This window comes from Hesperophylax consimilis, chromosome 23 (assembly GCF_061612785.1).
Source record: "Hesperophylax consimilis isolate HC1 chromosome 23, BYU_Hcon_1.0, whole genome shotgun sequence".
Lineage (NCBI taxonomy): Eukaryota > Metazoa > Arthropoda > Insecta > Trichoptera > Limnephilidae > Hesperophylax > Hesperophylax consimilis.
The window spans coordinates 12,788,423-12,811,042 of record NC_142858.1 but is presented as its reverse complement, the minus strand read 5'-3'; the positions used below and the strand labels follow the sequence as shown (position 1 = coordinate 12,811,042).

The 22,620-nt window shown below is 33.9% G+C and overlaps 1 protein-coding gene across 1 annotated transcript in view; it reads right to left on the bottom strand.

Annotated features, from left to right (window-relative positions):
- Positions 1-3,353, bottom strand: part of per (period circadian regulator) — a 32,547-nt gene extending 29,194 nt beyond the window's left edge. The window contains exon 1 of the mRNA XM_089645705.1: positions 3,244-3,353. The gene's annotated coding sequence lies outside the window, so the exon portion shown is untranslated. The remainder of the gene's footprint in view (positions 1-3,243) is intronic.
- Between the last annotated feature and the right edge of the window lie 19,267 nt (positions 3,354-22,620).

Genomic DNA, 22,620 nt, shown 5'->3' with positions numbered 1-22,620 from the left:
TGATTTATGTAAATGCGGCAAATACGCTTTTATGCTAAATGTGTGCAATATCATGTTCGAACATGTAACAATAATGTGTTTTACATAAATATAAGAGAAGTATGGATCACATTTATGATCTATTATGAGGTAGGCGTGATTTCGGAGAACAACGCTAATTATATTATGTTATTTAACGCATTGATTGGAAAAATAATCTTTTTCTTGGGGTACATAATAAGAATTAGTTATTGAAAATTTATTATGAAAACAACATCCGCCAATTAAACGTGCCACGTTATCCGCACCACGCAGTTAATCCCGAGTCACATTTTAGTGGGCGGAATTCTCCCATTTGAGAAATATGAAAATCGTTTCCTTTGTCGACAACCACTCAATTTAATTTTTTTGTCACGTTAACACATTGTTTGTTAAAAATGTTACACGTCCGAAATAAATTTTTGTTTATTTAAAGTCGTCTATTTTTGCATGTTTTAAAAAAATGCTTTATTCACATAATTACTGTTTATATTTTATGAAATTTATGACTTACCTGTATTAAAAAGTTTACATATATATTGTACAATCAATGAATATATCTATATGGGACGTGGGGTATTGCATTTACCTCCCACATTCTGGAATAAAAATTGTTATTATTATTATTATATTGACAGTGGTCGTAGACATAAGCAGGATTTTTGAATAATATTAATTTAATACTAATAAAACACTTAATAACGATATGAAAACGGTTTTTTGAATATATTTTTTAAATAATTATAAATATATTAACAACAATAAAACTAAACAAATCGCTATTTATTAATATATAATAAAACAATAAGTATGGGATTATTGGATGGGGATCTGCCTCAAACCTTCACATGAAGCAGCTCGCTAAAACACAAAAAGTAATAGTAAAAATAAACCTGGAAGTATATTTTTATTTTACTTAATATTGTATCTTTTTTACTTTACTTAATATTGCCGTTAAATAAAAAAAATAGTTTAATGTTCGTATATGTTAGTATACAGCATAACTGGATGGATGACGCAATCCCGATCTTCCATTTGACATGGGAAAATACAAGTAGGTACCAACAATTTTTACATTTTAAGAAAAAAAAATAGCCATCACGAATTGTCTGGCAGTTTTGAATCATTGAATCGAATCTTTCTCACTGTAGTGTACTTACTACATTGAATAATACACTTACAAATAATATTATTAATTACAATTAGTTAAAAAAAAAAAAAAAAATAAAAATAAATAACTACAATAATGTACTGTACACTCCTCTTCTAATCAGAAGCTAAAGCTTCCATGGAATAGTAATATTAAAAGCTCATAATGTTTAAAAACTTAATGTAAATCCAATTTTATATATACTTACCTTATTTCTTTAAAAAAATCTGTCGAAAGGGGCCGTTCAAGTATTACGTAAGCAGATTTATTACAATTATTTACCCCCTCTTCCCCCTTGTCATCAAAAGTAAGTTCAAAGTTCTTACCCCCCCCTCCCATGATTACGTAAAAATTGGTACCTATATGCATTTTTCTGTTTTATAAACAATTCAACTTTGGCGAAAGAGGATCAACGGTAACACAAATATTAACTTGCTTTGATTTGCTTACAACACGTCAAATCGTCAATCGTACTGAAACGAAACAATAGATTGATGGAAGAAATTTTGACAAGTGAGTAGCGCGCGGTAATTCCCCCATTCGCTTCTAAGCGAGTACCTAAACGTATTAATTATTTGTGGGAATCCCCGAAAATGTATTCGGTTTTCAAACATAGACAATGTATGGGTTGCCAATGTGTAAAAAAAATAACTACTGCTGAGCAGTGCTGACGTAATCACTATCTCGACCCCCCCACCCCCCATGTCATCAAAAATAAGCAAAGCAAAGACCCCCCTGCCCCCCTATAGTGCTTACATAATACTTGAACGACCCCAAACATACTTCGAATACTATTCAATTGTGCGATAGACCATACGCAACTAGACATATTCTAGTTATACATCATTGTCATATCGCACACATAAGTTATTAATGAAGATGCTCTAGATAATTGATATCTCGAAAAATGGAATTCGGTATTTTTTTTAAAAATTATATACTATAGTTTATATTTTTATGCAAAAATACAGTTTCATTCCGATAGTAATGAAATTTAGCTCACTTGACTTTCAAAATAAGAGGATGCTTGTTGTTAGATTATTATGTTTCGAAAAATTCTACGTAAAGCCTGGGCAGCGATACTTTGACGGATGCACCAATACAAGGTATTTTAAGATGAAACCAATCACTAGTCCATTTATAGAGACGACCTTATTACGTAAATGGTATTACTTCTGGACCACAGGTACCTTTGGGAGCACTAAGGTATTTACCGTTTAATCGAATTTAAAAATTAATTATTATTTACTTGGCTTTTGCTTGAGTTGAAGAACATTTCAAGTTCACAGATAATTCATTTATGTCTGTAAGTAGACTACAAGTAAATTATAAATTAACTTTGTAAAAAAGACATATTTCACTTCACGCACCGACAACCGAAATTAGTATTTTTTAAATTTTAACAAGCACTCCCCTTCTAAGAACTATTATATTGTGCAAAAAATAGTATTGCAAAAGCAAAAATGCCACCTATTAAAGATAAATATAATTCTTACATAATTCTTTTCGCTTTTGTTACAAATCATACAAATTTAACATAAATAACGCAAACATTGAGATCATAAAGCAATATTACAACCTGTGTATGTGTGTTTGTGTCAGTAATCAGTTTGATGAGAATGTTCATTTAAAATAATTAATAAAATTTTATATTTAAGTAAAGATCATACGTATTAAAGTATGTACGAAGCATCAACACATACAATAAAGTTTATAACACAAATGACGAACAAACAAAAAATACAAATAAAGAATAATTTATTGTAAGACATTTATAATTTATTCTTCCAATGGTTATAATACTTAGTTTACTTTGAATGTAGGTAAATAATTATACGTAACAACACGATTGTCATAAACATTGAATTTGATAACATTATACATTTTCTCCGTCCAAATTTATTTAGTGAAATTTAATATGATTTGGCATTTTAAACAATTCATCCAGATGATCGATTAGTTCCTTTGGCATAATGTTCTATATTTATTTTAATTCTACTTTATACAAATAGTTTACACAACAACATCGACAAGGAAACATACACGGATAAGTTGTACAAAAAAAGCAATCTTACCGAAATTTCTGGGAACAACGAGGAAGAGTTATTTACGTGTTTTTTGTTTTTATCGCTTAGTCACTGAGTTTGAATAAATTCATCCAATAAGAATTGTTACGCAAATGGATATGTTGTAGGTTGACATGGTAGCATGGACCTCCCTTATCGGGATCTTTGCTAAGACTGACTTGAAGTAGAAGTGTGTCGTTCCGGCCGGAGCGAATCAAATGAGTCCGAGTCCGAAGGCGTTTGAATCGATCCGAGTCCGCAAAATAAAATGGATCGAGTCCGGACTCACTCTCACCTCTCGCTCTCGCCTCTCGCTCGAAACTCGCACCTCGAACCGAACTGTGTTTGGATTGTTGATCTGCACTGGTTGACGAAAATATTTTTCAAAAAGAAAGTTTAGTAAGTCTTAGTCAAAAGATAGCAACAAGCATTGCTTTTTCCTTTTATTGGTCTGCATAGGGCAAATTTGCGTTCCAGTAAACTCGCGCCAACGTTACTTAGGTCTTATCTAGTCTAATTATTTAGCTTTGTGAAGATCATTTTTCAAACACAAAATTAAAGCAGTTATTAGTATTTTAGCTGGGGGTCACCGCTGACGGCGCTGACTTTATTATTAACAATTTAATCATCTGTATGAATAACCTCAAAAAATATATACGCCGGACGCCCCCGATAGATTGGAAGCAGCGTATTAAGAAAACTAACATTTGATAAAAAGCATTAAATTTCTTGTGGCGCGTCATCTCAGATGATGTTCATAAGCAGTAATATGAATTTTGTGTAGGTTAGGTTTTTTGTTGGGTAAATGGACCTTTTGTATCATCATAAAAAAATGAAAGGACGTAATAAAAAGTTTCAATGGTAGTGGTTCCACTTCCAACGTACGATGTTTTAATATTCCTTAATTAAATTTGTAGATTATATATATTGTAATTGTCCTAGTAAGCTGCAGGTTGCGGTGTTAGTGATAAAACTGTTTTAATCCACTTGAAGCAAATTGGGAATGTGAAAAAGCTTGAAAGGTGGGTACCTCACGAATTGAGTGAAGCAAATAAACAAATTATTAAATACACCTACTTATTTGATTTTTAAAAAATTGATAATTTTTTTAAACTTTTGAAAATTAGATTTTTTTTGAAAATTTGCCCTTTTTGGGTAATTCGAATTTTTTAGAAAATTTGATTTTTTTTTTTGAAAATTTTGACTTTTTTGAAAATTTTGATTTTTTTTGAAAATTTTTACTTTTTTTGAAAATTTTGTTTTTAAATGGATTTTTTTTAAAATTTGACTTTTTTTTAATCTTGCAAATTTTGTATTTTTAAGTATCCTTCCTGTAGTTAATAATAATATGTGTAACTAATCCTTTACCTTTCGAAAATCGCGAGTTGCGAAGTAGGCTAGCTTTAGACTTGTAAGTTTTTTCGTAAATTTACGACTTCTAGCCAATGGGCATATTGCATTTTGAAAATCCAATATGCCCATTGGCTAGAAGTCGTAAATTTACGAAAAAACTTACAAGTCTAAAGCTAACCTTACAGATAACAGGATACACAAAATTATTATTTCGTGACACTCATTGTGACGTTCCACCGGGTTCTGCGAATCCAGCTGATTCAAATTCAAGTCCACAGGACTCGAACCTCAATCGAATCAAGATGAGTCCGGCGGAACGGTTTCTAGTTTGAGTCCGCCGGACTCATTTCAAACGTTCCGACTCAAACCGTTCCGCCGGACTCATTTAAAACGTTCCGACTCAAACCGTTCCGCCGGACTCGCTTGATTCGTTTTGTAGTATGAGTCCGGCGGAGCGGTTTGATCGCCTTGATTCGAAGGAGTCGGAGCGAATCCAATGAATCGAGTCCTTTAGAATGAGTCCGGACTCTGATTCGAGTCCGAAAAATGAGCGGAACGACACACTTCTAACTTGAAGAACTCTACTCCAAAGCAGGAGTCCACAATAATAGCGTTGGAAATCACGTACCGATCCACGTGAGTTACCGCAGTGTTGGCGGCACACCGGCGACCTAATGTTTAATACATCCGTCCCTTTCCAGCGGACGGTCTTCCTCTAACGACACGCATTTGAGGATAATTTTCTGCTGTTATAGCTCATAATAGTACGATAGTGTGTTTCAACACGTGCTTATTTTACAGTACCATTAAATACCAATACTTAATCAATAAAATACTTATTCTTCTGGAGAGATCCCTTTAATATTAGCTGGTATTTTTTGTGCGCAAAATGTATGTGTGATAAAACCAATTATATTTTATAATTAAATATGCTTCCCTTCAGTCGAATTTCCATATACATGATTTATTTTTTGTCAGTTTTCATAGTTAAAATAGTTTTTAGTTTTAATTTTTTAAGGCCCGCCAAAACTCACCAAATCTTTGACGTGTCGGGTGAGACGTCACATTAAACGTAAAGTTTTTCGTTCGTCGGGTCAGTGCAGCATTGATTTTTTAATCGCTAAAACTAAATAATAAACACATTTTAATTAGCTTCGTGCTCACGAGAAACGTGCATTTTCTTCCTGGTGTACATTTTTGCCTTACTTCATTGTCATTGCTATTCCGCATAATATTTTCTTATTTTCATTCTTGTGATGTTATATTGGTAATAATAATAATAACTAGCAGTTAAAAATCCGCTCCGCGGGTTTTATGCTGCTAGGCCTTGCGGGCGGCACTTGGCTGGGCTTCGCCCAGTTTAAATGATACTAACAACAGTTACATTTAATACGTAGATATTAGGTCATTCACAGAGAGAGGGTGAGTATATATTGTAAATAGATTATTACAATATAGCGCCCCTTAGGTGATATCTCACAAAAGCGGCGCTATGCAAATTGTCCAATAAATAAATAAATACTTATGATGTTTACATTTTATTGCGTTATATTGATATATAACGGAAATAGATAAAATAATGTAATCTTATTAAACTTTATTTCATTAAAACACAAATAACTTTGTTGACATCACTTTATTATATACAACCACTACATGTTTCATGAACGAAGTTCACCTCATCAAGAGTCAGTATACTCCGAAGTCCAAAATTAAATATATATTACAATTGGAAAGAAGAAGTGGAAGGAGGGGGGAGGGGTAAGAGAATTAGGAATTAGGAATTACAATATCGTTAGACGGGAAAGACCAGTTGAGTGATTGATATATAACTTAAATATATAAAATAATATAATCTTATTAAACTTTATTTCATTAAAACACAAATAACTTTTTTTTTTTGTTATTTGTTTTTGGGATGTTATGCCGTGTTGCGCTAACTCCTTCTTTAGCCAACGTACAATAACACATCTGCCCTGATGATGGACACTGCAATGCTGTCCGAAACGTTGGCTAAAGAAGGAGTTAGCGCAACACGGCATAACGTCCCAAAAACAAATAACAAAAATACTTTTGGCCGTGAAAATCTTAAATCATATTTGACAAATAACTTTGTTTACATCACTTTATTATATACAACCACTACATGTTTCATGAACGAAGTTCACCTCATCAAGAGTAAGTATACTCCGAAGTCCAAAATTAAATATAGAAACCCTCTTTTAAATATTTTTTCACTCAAGTGGTCTTTCCCGTATAACGATATTGTAATTGCCGATTCTGATAAACTCCGGTCACTCTTAACCCTCCCCCCTCCTTCCACTTCTTCTTTCCAACTGTAATCTATATTTAATTTTTTACTTCAATGTATGTATACTAACTCCTGATGAGGTAAACTTCGATCATGAAACATATAGAGGTTGTATGTAATTAAGTGATGTAAACAAAGTTATTTAGTTTTAATAAAATAAACAATGCCATCACAAAGTGATAAGCTTCCATTAGAAATCTTCTTATTAAAAGATTGTTAATGGTCAAGTAATTTTGGGTAACCATGCGTATTGTTGCTATATTTAATTTTATGCGTTTGCCAGTCATTTGGTTCGTTCTTATACCGCCAGAGGGGCAGAGTGGTCGAATTTTGCCTGCAGACCCCCTATTCGGGATTTACCCGAAACACACGATTTGAATTCGACCAATCAGAGGGCCTAGATCGTCCAGACGCTAGGGCAATAATACTATCAGATAACCTAACATTTATATAGCGCAGTTTTGTATTATTTCACTTCATTTTTTTTATCAAAGTCGTTGTTTTTATTCATTGAAGCAAAAAACAAAAGAGATTTCGTATTTTATTTTATCACGCCAAAAATTGCTATAATTGTGTTCTTGTAATTCTTGGGGTAACACTGGATGTTAAATTAAACTTTATCCAACACACTGATGACATCATTAACAAAGCCAATAAAATGCTGGGATTTATAATTCGCGTAGCAAAACCCTTCCACAACATAAACACTCTATATTCCCTTTACACCTCATATATTCAACCGCATCTGGAACACTGAACACCGATCTGGACTCTTTTATACCAAGCCCATATCGAAACAATAGAAAGAATTAAAAAAAATTTAAACTCAAAAATTATAAACTAAACTTACACTCAAATTATACCGAATCCATTAAATTTCATAATTTTAACTCCCTCCAAACACGACGTCTAATTTTTGATCAAATTTTATTATTTAAAATCCTAAATAATGGTCTGGACTCACCAGAACTTACAAATTTAATAAATCTTCATATTCCGTCTAGATCAACCCGACAATCTGATTTATTTTATCTACCCTCGTGTAGAACAAACATTCGAAAAAAATCCCCAATTCCTCGTATATGTGCACAATATAATACAAAATTTTACAGCATTGACATTTTTGGTAATAACCTAAATCAATATCGATATGAAGTAATGCGTACGATCGATTATTAATATGAGAGTATGGAATATATCTGGAGCATCTCCTATCCTCTTCCTATCTTCCTCTTCCTCTCCCCTTCCTAACACCAAATTAATTTAAAGATATTTTTTTTAATTTTTTTATTTATTATTGAATTTTTTTTATACATTACATAAAATATTGAAAAATGTATAAAAAATATTGAAATAAATGTACATAATTAAAAAAAAAAATCCCACGAAGGCGAAGCCTGAGTGTGGGTATTATAAGTATTTTTATCTTATTTATATGGTTCAAGTGGAGATACAATATCAAATATAAATTTAAGTTATTTTAAAAGAGTTACTGTAGAGATGCAATACAAGAAACTAAATCATGAAATATGCAAAAGTTTTATAATAACACAAAAATAAGGTAAATACTAGTTTTTAAAGAAGACATCTTAAAAAGTGAATTAGCAGACAAAGCATTACAAACAATAAAATATATCCGCTGTTTTTTTATGTATGTGAAATAATAAAAAATAATCTCTACATGGATATAAATGCTACAGATAGCTTTGCTAAAACTTATAAGAAAAAAATATCTAGTTCAGTGTTTTTTAGCCAAGATTTGATGTACTTTTTAAAAGATTGAAGGTTTACACACGTGTCCCTTTTAAAGGTTGTACATAAAGAATTATACATTTTTGGAGCAATAAAACTAATATGCCTTTGGGCCAACCTGGTTTTGCAGTGAGGCACATCATATTCACAAGCGCTATGTCGTTGGCTGGCACGATTAGAATTTTTAATAAAGTTGTTTGGTCGCGTATAAATAAATTTAAGACATTGAGCACTATAGGTCTGCTTAAGGTCCAAAATTTCAGTTTCTTGGAACAATTGTTTAGAGGGATAGGATTTAGTTTTTTGGTACATTATCTTAATAATTGATTTTTGGGCAATTTCTAGTGGTTTTACATGATTGTTGAAAGTTCCGCCCCAGCCAATTATTCCATAGGAAAGAGATGAATGAACTAGTGAGTCATAAACTAGTTTCATGGTTTTTATATTTACTACATTACTCATTCTTTTAAAAATATATTTTAGGTATCTCAATTTGTTAACAGTTTTTTTCAATATGGCTGGTCCATTTAAATTGACAATCTATAGTTACACCTAAATACTTTATAAGTTTTCCAGATTTCATCTCCTCACAGTTACAGAATGTGTTTGGGTTACAATTTACGTTATGAAACTTCAAATTAAGATTGGTTTTAGGAGCCGACTTCTGTGTGTTATACAAAGGAATACAAATAGTTTTATCATAATTTAGGGTAAGTAGGTTTCTATCTAGCCACTCTTTTACAATAGTAATACATTTGTTAGCTTTATTAGTAGTATCTTCCTATGATTTTCCTTGGACTGTTATTGCAGTATCGTCAGCAAATGAGAAAATTTTACCAGGTATTTTAATCTTACATAAGTCATTTATATATATTAGAAAGAGTAGCGGCCCCAATACAGATCCTTGTGGTACACCATGTTTTACTGATTCAAAATTGCTCAAATATGTTCCAATTTTTGTGCATTGTTAGCGATTCAATATATGATTTTGTAACAGCATGAGACATTTATGTGTAATTCCAATGTTGGATATTTTCTTTAAGAGAATTCTATGGTTGACTGTGTCAAAGGCTTTCTTTAAATCTAAAAAAAGAAATATTAAATATTAAAACTTCATTTCTAATGAACTCTAACATAAGAAACTTCTGTGGCTTGATTTCAGTTAACTTGTATATTTTTATCTATCATTGTATATTATAAAGCTGTTTGTTTCTTACAAAATAAATTTAAAAAATACAGTGTGTGGCAAGCCTACGCATGACGGAAGTGAAACTTTTAGTATTCTTCTCTCTCTCTTTTCATTTCATATTATTATTATTCAGAATGTTGTACATTATAGTTTCAAAAAGCATAAATTTATTTATAGGCGTGTTGTTAACAAATGAACGTTTAACTAGATTCCTAATATTGACATATTTATAAGTAGCATGTGATAAAAAAAATTAAAAGTTTTAAAAATATGGGATTCGAACCCGGGTCCTGCATAACGAGTGTCGAACGCTCTGCCTCTAGACCGAGAGGAGAGGTATCTCGCGCGACAAGAACCGCGTATACAACGTGTACTCCTCAATTGACTTGTCCCGCGCTTATTTTTATAACGGAGTTTGTGTATGATATTATATTACGATACAAAATTCGCTTCCTTCAATCGATCGTTTCAAACAGAATTAGAAGGTTCGATCGCAAAAATTCTAAAAATAAATTACTCCATAAAAAAATATAAATGTGCATTTTTGACAACAATCATGTAGATATCTTCTTATATGTATGCCTGACAAAGTCGCAGCGCGAGAGCATTTTATCACTTTTCCTCGTATTAAAAAAATCACAAAAAGAAAAAAAAAATAGTTAAAGCGGGGATAGAACCTCAGTTCTTCACGACGAGAGTCGGGCGCTCTGCCTCTAGACTGCGAAGCTGAGTTTGGAGAGTGACCTAAACTAGGTATATAATATTATCTAGGCTCCTATAGCGAAATGATCACGGTTTTTCGTGACGGTAATGAGTCGGTTTTACTCCGGTCCTCGAAAATGCATAACGCGCGTAAAGAAGTTTCACTTCAATAATTCAAGAAAAAAACGGTTTAAATTGCAAATTGAAAATTAGCATCAGAATTTAAAAAAAACAAACCCCGAAAATAAATGAATATAAAAGTAAATATAAATTTGACAAATTTAAAAAGTGTATTTTTTTCAATGTATTTTAAAGGAAACTTGTATTAAGGTTAGTATTACTCGTTATAAAGGAGAGTGTCCATGGCGGGCGGGCGGGCGAGCGGCCGCGTTTCAATTTTTATACAAATGTTCAGTTTTATTCCAACACCGATGAAATTTTGCACATTTGATTTTCAAAACAAGAGCGAGGTCATTGTCTATATTAGATTTCAAAATATAATTCATGCTAGTAAGATAATTATAATTTCGTTTTCATATATTCAATGCACAATAATTTGTATTGGATCTTGAAAAACTACACATAGCCTATCTTTGGTCATAGGTTTCGTCCACACGACACTCACACAAAGTACTAAGCTGCTCCCGAATAGCAAATAAATTATTAAATTGTCAAAATGGCAAAATAAATCGGACCTTCCCACCAATGTTCAAGTATTTGTTAAATTACTTGCTTACGCACGGACAAAACTCACTGATAAAATATATTTCCAAATTATTAAGAATCTCTTCAAATTATTCGTAATCAAATAAATAAATGAATTGATAGGTTTCCTGATAAACTTTTAGAGAAATACTAATGAATCGTCACGTTGCCGGAACATGTGTTCATAAAAATATTACGTGGACCTGTGGATTTTCATAATTTTACAGGAGAGCAGGAAAAAGTTTTTTGTAGTGAAATTTTTCAATTATTTCGACAACGAAAAATATTTCGTAAAACTTTTTTATTGTTTATTGTTTCTTTAGAGATAATGAAAAAAAATTATTTTATTTAACTATCGCAATATTTTTTTTATGGGACTTGGTGTCAACACATAACTTATATATTTATGTTATTTTATTAATTCGGAGGCTAGTATGGGTACCACCGCCCCGGGAACCATCTTTTGGATAAATCTTAGGGTTCGCTACGTTTGGTAACTTAGTAGGGTTGTCGGGTACATAGGGTGAGGTTTTGGTCTTGGCCCGGGTGCTTCTGCTCACTTACTGCCTGGCGGGCCGGATCGGGAAGGACTGGTTGAGGGAGACCCTTTGGCCTCTCCAGAAGGATTATCTCGACCGCCCTGTACTGCAGTGGAAGAGTTGGATTCATATGGACTCAATGACTCCCAGATTCGTACAAACCCTTCATACCTTTTTCCTTCCAAGAACTTACTCTCCTTCTTACGTTAGCGTGATTGTAAATTTATCACAGGTTCGTTAGCATCCTGTTTTCAGTACCTATATCCAGTCTATTTGTGAGCTTTATTTTAAATTTGAATAGTTAATTATTTTTTTTCGTATTATTTTACGTTGGTCAAATTTCGTGTTTTCGGTGTCTATTGTTATCATATTCATGTAGCGATCTGTAATTGTGAACTCAAGTACTATTGTTTTGTTTTGTTCTTGATTTTTTGGTACAGCTTTTAGTATACTGTGTGTCCATGCTGCGTTAGTGTTGTCAGGTATTCTATGGTTTGTGGTTGCCCGTATTGATAAGTGTTTACGTTAATGTGTCCTACGAATATAATACTTTTGTTTTTGTTGAGATCAGTTAAGCAGGGGCTCCCAACCTTGTTGTACTCTAGAGTCTACTCATAGTCCCATAATTTATTTTCTTATTTTCATAATTTATAAATTAATAATAAACAAAATGTTTCCAAATAGTAAAAATATTATTCAAATTGCATACACACAGAGAAATGTATTTACAAAACATAAACAAAGTAAACAAAAAACACAAATACAAAGAAAACATTTTATGAAAAAATATAATATCAATATGTCAATGTTGTCTTTGGCATTGCATATCATTAGCCAGTGCCTCATAATTAGGAGAGTATGACGATAATCCTATTAGCAAACAATCATAAAGATGCTCATCGGTGAGTCGAGATCTATATCTTGATTTTATTATGTTCATGTTTGAAAACAACGAAAAATTATTCAATTTTATATGACGCTTTTTTCAAAAATGGGAACTCTTCTCTGTACATTGTATTCCAAAAGTCCTCTGATATTAAGGATTTTAGCAAAATATCATACTTAAGGTCCAAAATTTTTAACTATATTTCTTCTGTCTTACCTCGAACAAAATCTGCAATACATGCGGCTATTTCCATTACATTTATTTGGCAAGTAAAATGATAGATGCAGAAGGGAACAATTGGCTCGTTTAAACAAAACAGCAAAAATCTATCTTCAAACTGTTTTTTTAACACTTGAAGATGCTTAATAAATAATAACCCGTTTAATTCATTTTTATCTAGCATTTTCTTCATATGTGGGATATGCACGAGAGAATTGATCTGCAGATGTGATATCAACAAATCCAATTTAGCTTTAAATGACTTTACAGAGCTTACTGCAACTCCAGAATTAAAGAATTCAATTTTTCCATCTTGTCTGTGATAAATCCCAAATCAATCAGCCAGCGAGAGTCAGGCACAATTTTCCTTTTTATCGTTTATAATTTTTTTTTCTTCAAATAAACTCACAAATCTTGTAAGAACCTTTTCTGTACTGAGCCAACACACTTCAGTATGCAGAATAAGATCATGTTCTTTATCTTCAGTATCTTCTAACAGGGCCTTGAAAAGTCGGTGTTGTAAAAGGAGCTGATCAAATAGAATTGATTTTTTTATTTATTTAATGAACATTAAATTTAAAAATATAATTATTAAGTTCTGCAAGTATTTTTTGGTTTTTGTTATTGTTACAGATGTTTCGGCTTTCAAGGCCATTTTCAAACTGTCGTTTTAGCCACGTTATTTTTGTAACTATTTTCGTAAATTTTTTCAGAGCTTCCTGGAGGATAATACAGTAGTAAGACATAAAGTTTGAAAATGATTCATCCTTCTTGCAGGGGGCAATAAATCCTTTATTTTTACCTACCATTGCTGGTTCACCATCGCTGGTTATCGCAGACAGCTTGTGCGAAGGCATATTTATTGACTTGGCGTATGTTCTCAATCTATTATAAATATCCTCACCCCTTGTCTGTCCGTTCGTAGGTAATATTTGCAACATATCCTCTTTTACTGTGAAGTTATTAAGTACTATTCTTATCATAACTGTGAGGTGTCTGATATATCTGTTGACTCGTCAAATTGTAGCGAGAACCAGTCGCATATTTCCAAGTCAATCTTTAACTGAGTTTGTGTCTGTTGAAATTGCATGTATTCTTCTTGTGACGGTGTTATTTGACAACTATAAGTCTTGTATTGCTGAGACAATCTCATGTTTCTTAGAAAATCCATCAAACCAACAATCGGCACCAGTCAAAAATAGTTCTTTAAATAACTCACCATCAATGAAAGGTATCTTTTTTTTGCAAGCATGTGAGAAATTTTGAAAGAAGCAATGGTGGTCTTTTTAGAATTTTCCATATGTCTAATGAAAACAGTCTATTGTGCAGTTAGACTTGATTTTAGTTGACATATTTTTTCTTTATTACTTCAGATTTAAGTGGATAATTCACACCAAAAGTGACATGAATTGTCTAAATGCGTCGTTCAACATTGTTTTTTCGGCACTGCAATACTACTACCACCCAAAAAACAAGAGCATTTATTTTTCAAATTAACGAAACAATATGATTCCTCCCAGTCAGTGTTGAAATTATAGGTTCGTTGTGTTTTACTCGGTCCGTACATTTTAGAACCTAAAAAATAAAAATAAAAAATAGTAATTGAACTATAATATAATATCAATGTCATAGCGCACGTTTGTTCTACAATATATGCAAAAATGTATTATGACAAGGACTATAACTATCCCCACAATCAAAATAGATTATTTATATAATAATTATAATAGATTACGCACCTCGCTTTTAGCCCGTTCAAAATTTTCAGAAGGAATATCAAAACTTCTAATTCGTGTTTCGTCAGATAAAGGTGTCTCCTAGCTAACTGTCGCGACCCGAACGGGGCAGCAATCGCAATCACAATGACAACAACGCGTTTTCAGGCGAGGAATGCTATTCGCATATCACTGCTTGACCGACAGAGCTGTCAGAGTCATGTGCCATGTGTTTTGGCGCCTTCGGCGTTCATCTGCTCAGTTTGTGGCGTTCGTTCACTTCGGGCATGACTTCGGGTTTTCTGCGTATACAAGGAGTGATGTGCAAATAGAACTCCCCGTTCCAAGCTAGCGTGAAGAGTGCAGTCTGGGTCTCCACTAGACAAGTTGCGACAAGTATTTTCAGCAAAGGAACCACTCATACATACAATATCGCAAACATACGAATGTATTTAATAAACCACGGCACTCAAAAAAATTAAAACTCTAACAAATAAATAAAAATGGTTCACGTTTTGATATAATAATTATGAAAAAATTCTTTCACTGTCGAATAGTGGTGGGCACATACGAATCGTTCCGCGGGCGCCATGGTGCCATGGTTGGGAACCCCTGAGTTAAAGTGTTAATAAGTGCAATTAGGAAAGTTATTATGTTGTTTTTGGATGGAGATCTGTACGTAGCTTCGTTTATTGTGTAATTTTTATGCAGTTGGAGTCTGGATGTTTACTTCTTGAAGGATCGTTTTAATTTTATTACTGCTCTATATAACTATACAATAATAATTTTGGTTTTTGTGTTCGTTGTGTTGTTTTTGGAATGTCACTCAACCAGCATTCTGTTTACCCAATGACATCAAAAAAAATTTCAAGCTGTTGGAGGTATATCGTAAAATCAATGTTTTTGTTGATCGATATAATGTTTTGATTCTATTTTTCTTTGCTTCATTGGTTGTAAGTTGTATGTTGTTTGTCTGAGTTTATGTATTTTATGAAGTCTGCCATTTTGGGTAGTATTTCTGTAATATAAGTGTGTTTTTTTTGTTTGGGTAGTATCATATGAGATTTTTAGTAATTTTTTAAAGATGTCTGTTTTATTTAGAACATTTTTTCATAAAAGTTTCTTTGTAGTAAAGTGAGAGCACTTCACTCAGGTATATCGGTGAATTTGAAATTAGTGTTTTAGCCGAATTTTTTAATGACAGAATAGAATCCCTTGTTTTCGGACTATGAAAAGAAATGTGCAGTTTGTCCGGGGTGTTCTGCCTGCGATCTCGGGTCCTGGTCACTAGACTAATTTCCTCTTGTAGCAGGGAGTATCCCAGCGAGCTGGCTACCCCAAGTAGGTTACTACTCCGTAGGTTGTTCGCCCGGCTGCAATCCACACTCTCGGAGAGCTTCTGTAGGTCTACATTACAGGTTAGAGATTCTAAAATTTTTCTCGTTCATTCTCAACTCATTGGAATTCAGTTTCTTTATGAAGTTATTGCATTTATTTGAAACTTGAGAGCAGGTCTTCGTACAGGTTACACATGCATTGACTGCTTCTCTGTAAGGCGATGCACTACATAGTAATGCAAAATCATGTGTTTTTGGTTTGAAAATTTGGTCGCCTAGAAATGTTTCAGATGCTTTAATTAAATAATGCGAGTAGAATACATCTTGGCCTTTAAAATAATCGAGTATTTTTTAGATAAGTCTTTTTATAAGCCCAGAAAAAATAATGTATAGGCCTATGAAAACTTCTTTAAAGTTCAAAATCTCCTACTTACAAACCCATTTTCGGTTATGATTTTATTGTATAATGTGGCAAATTAAGTTATTTATAGTCCAAGAATATTGCCAAACATTTATCATCTTTTGCCAGGGCTTGCGTTATGTGTGGTGTTAATTCTAAAATAGCTGAATCTGTGTTTAGCCCATCTCTGAAGCCATACTGTTTTGGCAAGAGAATTTTGAATTTTGTATAATGGCCGATAAGCCTTTTTTTACTATTTTCTCCATAATTTTCGATAGTGATGATAATATGAAAATCGGCTTGTAATTTGTTATATTAGTAGGAGTTCCAGTCTTAAAAATTGGTTGAATCAATGTAGGTTTGAGTTTGTTGTTGAAATTCACCTTTATTGTGACTGAAGTTAATTGTTAAGAGTTACTCGATCTCTGGACACATTTTATGTTCCTGAGAGCAATACTAATTATCTTGAAAATGTATCTACAAAAGGGGAAAAAGTAATATCATAATGTGAATGTGCCATAATTTTTTCAAATGGCCCAAACGTCATTGTGCTTTGAAATTTATGTTGTAGGCTGGTAGAAAATTAGTTGACAACAAGCAATATAGCGATACACACCTTAAGAATACGGAATTATTGTTACTGCTTATTTGAACAATTTTCGATATGTTGTTTTAACGCAGAGTGAATTTCATCGTCGATTATAACGCAAATAAATACAAATAAAATAAAAAAGACGTTTCTAGCCGTTGCCGTGCAAATTTTGTCTATTTTTTCCCCAACATTATTTTTAATAGGCAGAAACTAAACAAAAGTTGTACCCTGAAGATGCTTGTGCTGAGCGAAACTGGTCGGCAATAGAAAATTAAATAAATAAATTTTTGTGGATATAAACAAAGTAAATGCTTTATTTTCATTAATATGTCATACCAGAAAGTGACTGCTTTTCACCAACAATTAAAAAAAAGTGTTTTTTCAAAAATAACTACTTTTTGTTTTTTTACAAAAAAGCTTAAATTAAGATGAATCAAAAGTCTTTAATGACATTTCCTTGTTGTGTTTCAGACAATATTATTTAAGTTGTATTGAGTAGTTTCATAACATTAATTATTTTATTCTGGCCATAGGATCAGAATATGAAATAATTAATAATAATAATGCGCTTACCATTTCATAATCTATGTATTCATAATCTATACATGGATTATGAAAATAATTATAATATGGATTAATGGTCTACCACTAAAATGGTTCATTAGCTACATTGAAAATAGACAACAAATAGTAAAAATAAATAATCAAGAAAGTGACAAAATAGGCAACAGGTATGGAGTACCCCAAGGCAGCGTCTTGGGTCCCATACTGTTTCTCATCTACATTAACAGTCTAACTGAGATAAGCCTAGGGAACATAGAGTACAAAGTAATCAGTTATGCAGATGACACTGTAATTTTATTCAAAGCCCAATCATGGGAAAACGTCTTCAAACACACGGAAGCAGGGATGACTGAAGTAAATAGATGGCTAATAAATAATCTACTGACACTAAATATTTCTAAAACTAAATACTTAACTTTCAGTAAAACATTAGCTGGTCAGCCAGATAGTCGCCCACAACTTCATCTTCACCCCTGCACAGTTACCTCATTAACTAACTCACGCTGTGTTTGTGACAAAATTGATTATGCGCAAAATATTAAATATCTCGGTTTAACTATTGACAATAACTTAAAATGGGATCTCCAAATCAACCTAATTACAAAAAAAAAATACGGAAACTCTCTTACATCTTCAAAACAATTCGAAACATTATGTCACTACCTCAGCTAAAAAATATATATTTTGCACTCTGTCAAAGTATTCTTATGTATGGTATTTCAGTATGGGGAGCAGCAGCAGAGACTCATCTCAAATCACTTAAAATTAATCATAAAACAATAATCAGAATTATGTTTAGAAAGCCTTATCAACATCCGACAGAACAGCTAATGATCAACAATAACCTATTAGACATAAATAAACTATTCATAAAGAAGATCATCTACAAAAACTGCATAAAAATATCACCACACTTCATAACTCACTCGCAAAACACAAGAGCAAACACACACAATCAATTACAAGTACCATATATCAAATCAAATTTTGCAAAAAAACATGAATCTTACTTGGCACCACATATATTCAATAAGTTTGTAGCCCAAACAAAGACCTACGTCGCATCTAATAATTTGAATTGGGTATTCAAAAGATTTTTAAACTGGTTGAATGTCAAAGAAAGAAGAGAGATAAGTAATATTCTTAATATCTAAAATTATATATTTTCTTTTTTCTACTCTGTTTTTAAATTCTGATTTTCCTCTTATTTTATTATTATTATTTTTACTATAATATACATATATTTTTTTTTTTTTTACCACTTATTTGTTTTTATGTAATTAGAAATTGTTAGTTACCAGCCTCAGAACAGACTTTGTCTAGTGAGGAGGGTAAGGAGAAAAATCATGTATGTACATAACTAATAATAAATAAACGCCCGGGTTGCCGGCACTGAAATTGAATTGAATTGAATTAATATTAGCCTCCCCAATTACATTCCTCCCACTCTCATGCTTTCGGTACGGCCTCCGGGCTATTTCGGGACCCGGATAATAGAAGGTTTGGTTACGCGACGTAGAGGCGGCTTACAATATAAAAAAACGTGCCAGCACCGCACCTCGGAAATTTTAAAATACATATATCGCTCGTCGCCTTTTACTTGCACAATTCATGTCGTCCATATGTTCATTTTTGTATAAAATTGTTTTATTACAATTTGTAAGGAAACAAGGCATAGGAGCACAAACTTTAATAACAGATATATTCTGAAGAACATCATCCGTCTTTAGTCCTAGGAACGCCATCCTCCCACGACCTAGTGGGAGTATGGCGTACCTACCTTTTCAAGTGCTGTTATTTTTAGTTCAAAATAATATTTTAACAAAACTTGAATAGAACTTTAATATTATCTTTGAAATTTGATGGATTGTTTAAATTCTGATTTATAACAACCGCCCGCCATATGCTGGCTGAAACTATTTTTGTAATAACTTACTTGTTTTTTGCAAGGTTATGTTTTTGAAAATGAAAAGTATCATCAGATATTTATATGTTATTATTTATATATTTATATGTTTAGAAAAAATTACGTAGGTGTAATTTGTGGGTTGTGTATTCTCCTCAGGATAGCTACTTACATTCACCGAAATGCATTTTTCTATATTTATATGTTTAGAAAAAATTACGTAGGTGTAATTTGTGGGTTGTGTATTCTCCTCAGGATAGCTACTTACATTCACCGAAATGCATTTTTCTCGCTAATGCTATAAAAACAAATTCTTTGGGCTTATTTACATTGAGTTAATGATATTTTCCATAAGTGACAATAAAAAAAAATATACTATACGAGACTTTCCTGTAAATGAATATAGTACTTCGGTTTTGAAAATCGAAAAAAAAAATCTTTTTGTGAATATTTAAATTCGAAGATTAAATAACGAAACGAGACTCTAGATCATTTTTATTTCCTTGCCAGAGGATGAAAAATGTTTGTGTATACCATTGTGTTACAAAATACAATAAAACTGGGCACGTGCCATGAACTACTAGCGAATTCACTGTTGATTTATCGGCACACAGCGGCTTCAAACGTCAGAAATCCACGGTGGTTTGTACCTGCATTGTATAATGAAAAAATGTAAGATTTCTTCGGTATTCAAAGACAATTGAAAAATGAAAATATAACGTCATAAAATTTAAAAAATATATTGTTTTAGGATAAAATACCCACTTACAAAAGTTAATATTTTCAATAAATAATAAACTGCTACAGAAAAAGTTTTTTTGTAACGGTTCTATTGAAACTCCTCTTGAGCTGGGTCCAGACATGTTCTTTTGTCCGTGCCGTACCTCCGTTTCGTACCAGCGTCGCGATCCAAAAACTCTGGACGCATCATCTTTTGTCCGTACCGTACCTCCGTTTCGTATCCGCGTCGCGATCAAGAGCCCGTATCTCCGTAACGTCGCGCGCTGCGATCATCGCGTGTTCATTTCCTCCCACCATGTCGTCGACTGCGGAAGTGTTTGAGAATTTGACGATTGCTTGCGCATCCTTCATTGTTATTCAGAATAATATAACGAAAAAAAATAAAAAAAGGCGACGTTGGTGGGAGTTAGAATTGTTCAAAAACAGAGAAAGATGTAAGACGCCACGAACACGTCCAGACTGGCGCAGACCCGTACCGTATCGCCTTTGAACGGGTCGAAAAACCGACTCGCGATGGATCGGAGCGTACCTCTATCCGTATCGAGACGCCGTACCACCGTACCGTACCGAACGGGCGTCCAAACTAGCGTTTTTGATCGCGACGCTGATACGAAACGGAGGTACGGTACGGAGAAAAGAACATGTCTGGACCCAGCTTTAACTTCGTTCATGTAACTTTTCCATTCAATTCAGTTTTTCAGGATCATTACACTTCGGTACCTACTTCGATAATTATGCATACAATGTTACCTTTAGTGCAGGTACATAGTGGGTTTAATCTAACATAATAACATTATTCAGGTACTCAATTCAATCAGAAATAGCTTTGCCCACAGTTTATTTATTTATTGTTTTACTACTTATACGATATCTTAAGGTAGAGACACACTGGGCCCATGTACGCAATGCAGGCAATGCTACGCTCCCAAGTCGACGTAAATACTGGTCCGACAAGTAGTCCCTAGTTCTTACGTCAGTTGATTTGCTGTGCAACTTATGCGATGTCGTAAGGTAAGACACACTGGGCCCATGTACGCAATGCAGGCAATACTACTTTACCAGGTCGACGTGCACACTATTCCGGCAAGTGGTCCCTAGCTCTTACTTCAGTTGATTTGACGTTTATTTATTTATTGTTGTGCAACTAATACAATGTATTAATGTAGAGACCCACTGCACTGGGCCCATGCACGCAATGCAGACGTTCCCAGGTCGACTTGAACACTGGTCCGATAAGTGGTCCCTAGTTCTTACGTCAGTTGATTTGCTGTGCAACTTATACGAAGTCTTGAGGTAGAGACACACTGGGCCCATGCACGCAATGCAGACGTTCCCAGGTCGACTTGAACACTGGTCCGATAAGTGGTCCCTAGTTCTTACGTCAGTTGATTTGCTGTGCAACTTATACGAAGTCTTGAGGTAGAGACACACTGGGCCCATGAACGCAATGCAGACGTTCCCAGGTCGACTTGAACACTGGTCCGATAAGTGGTCCCTAGTTCTTACGTCAGTTGATTTGTTGTGCAACTTATACGAAGTCCTGAGGTAGAGACACACTGGGCCCATGCACGCAATGCAGACGTTCCCAGGTCGACTTGAACACTGGTCCGATAAGTGGTCCCTAGTTCTTACGTCAGTTGATTTGCTGTGCAACTTATACGAAGTCTTGAGGTAGAGACACACTGGGCCCATGCACGCAATGCAGACGTTCCCAGGTCGACTTGAACACTGGTCCGATAAGTGGTCCCTAGTTCTTACGTCAGTTGATTTGCTGTGCAACTTATACGAAGTCTTGAGGTAGAGACACACTGGGCCCATGCACGCAATGCAGACGTTCCCAGGTCGACTTGAACACTGGTCCGATAAGTGGTCCCTAGTTCTTACGTCAGTTGATTTGTTGTGCAACTTATACGAAGTCTTGAGGTAGAGACACACTGGGCCCATGAACGCAATGCAGACGTTCCCAGGTCGACTTGAACACTGGTCCGATAAGTGGTCCCTAGTTCTTACGTCAGTTGATTTGTTGTGCAACTTATACGAAGTCTTGAGGTAGAGACACACTGGGCCCATGCACGCAATGCAGACGTTCCCAGGTCGACTTGAACACTGGTCCGATAAGTGGTCCCTTGTTCTTACGTCAGTTGATTTGCTGTGCAACTTATACGAAGTCTTGAGGTAGAGACACACTGGGCCCATGCACGCAATGCAGACGTTCCCAGGTCGACTTGAACACTGGTCCGATAAGTGGTCCCTAGTTCTTACGTCAGTTGATTTGCTGTGCAACTTATACGAAGTCTTGAGGTAGAGACACAGTGGGCCCATGCACGCAATGCAGGCAATACTACGTTCTACGACGTGCATACTGGTCTTAAAAGTGGTCCCTAGTTCTTACGTCAGTTGATTTGCTGTGCAACTTATACGATGTCGTAAGGTAAAGACACACTGGGCCATGCACGCAATGCAGGCAATACTACT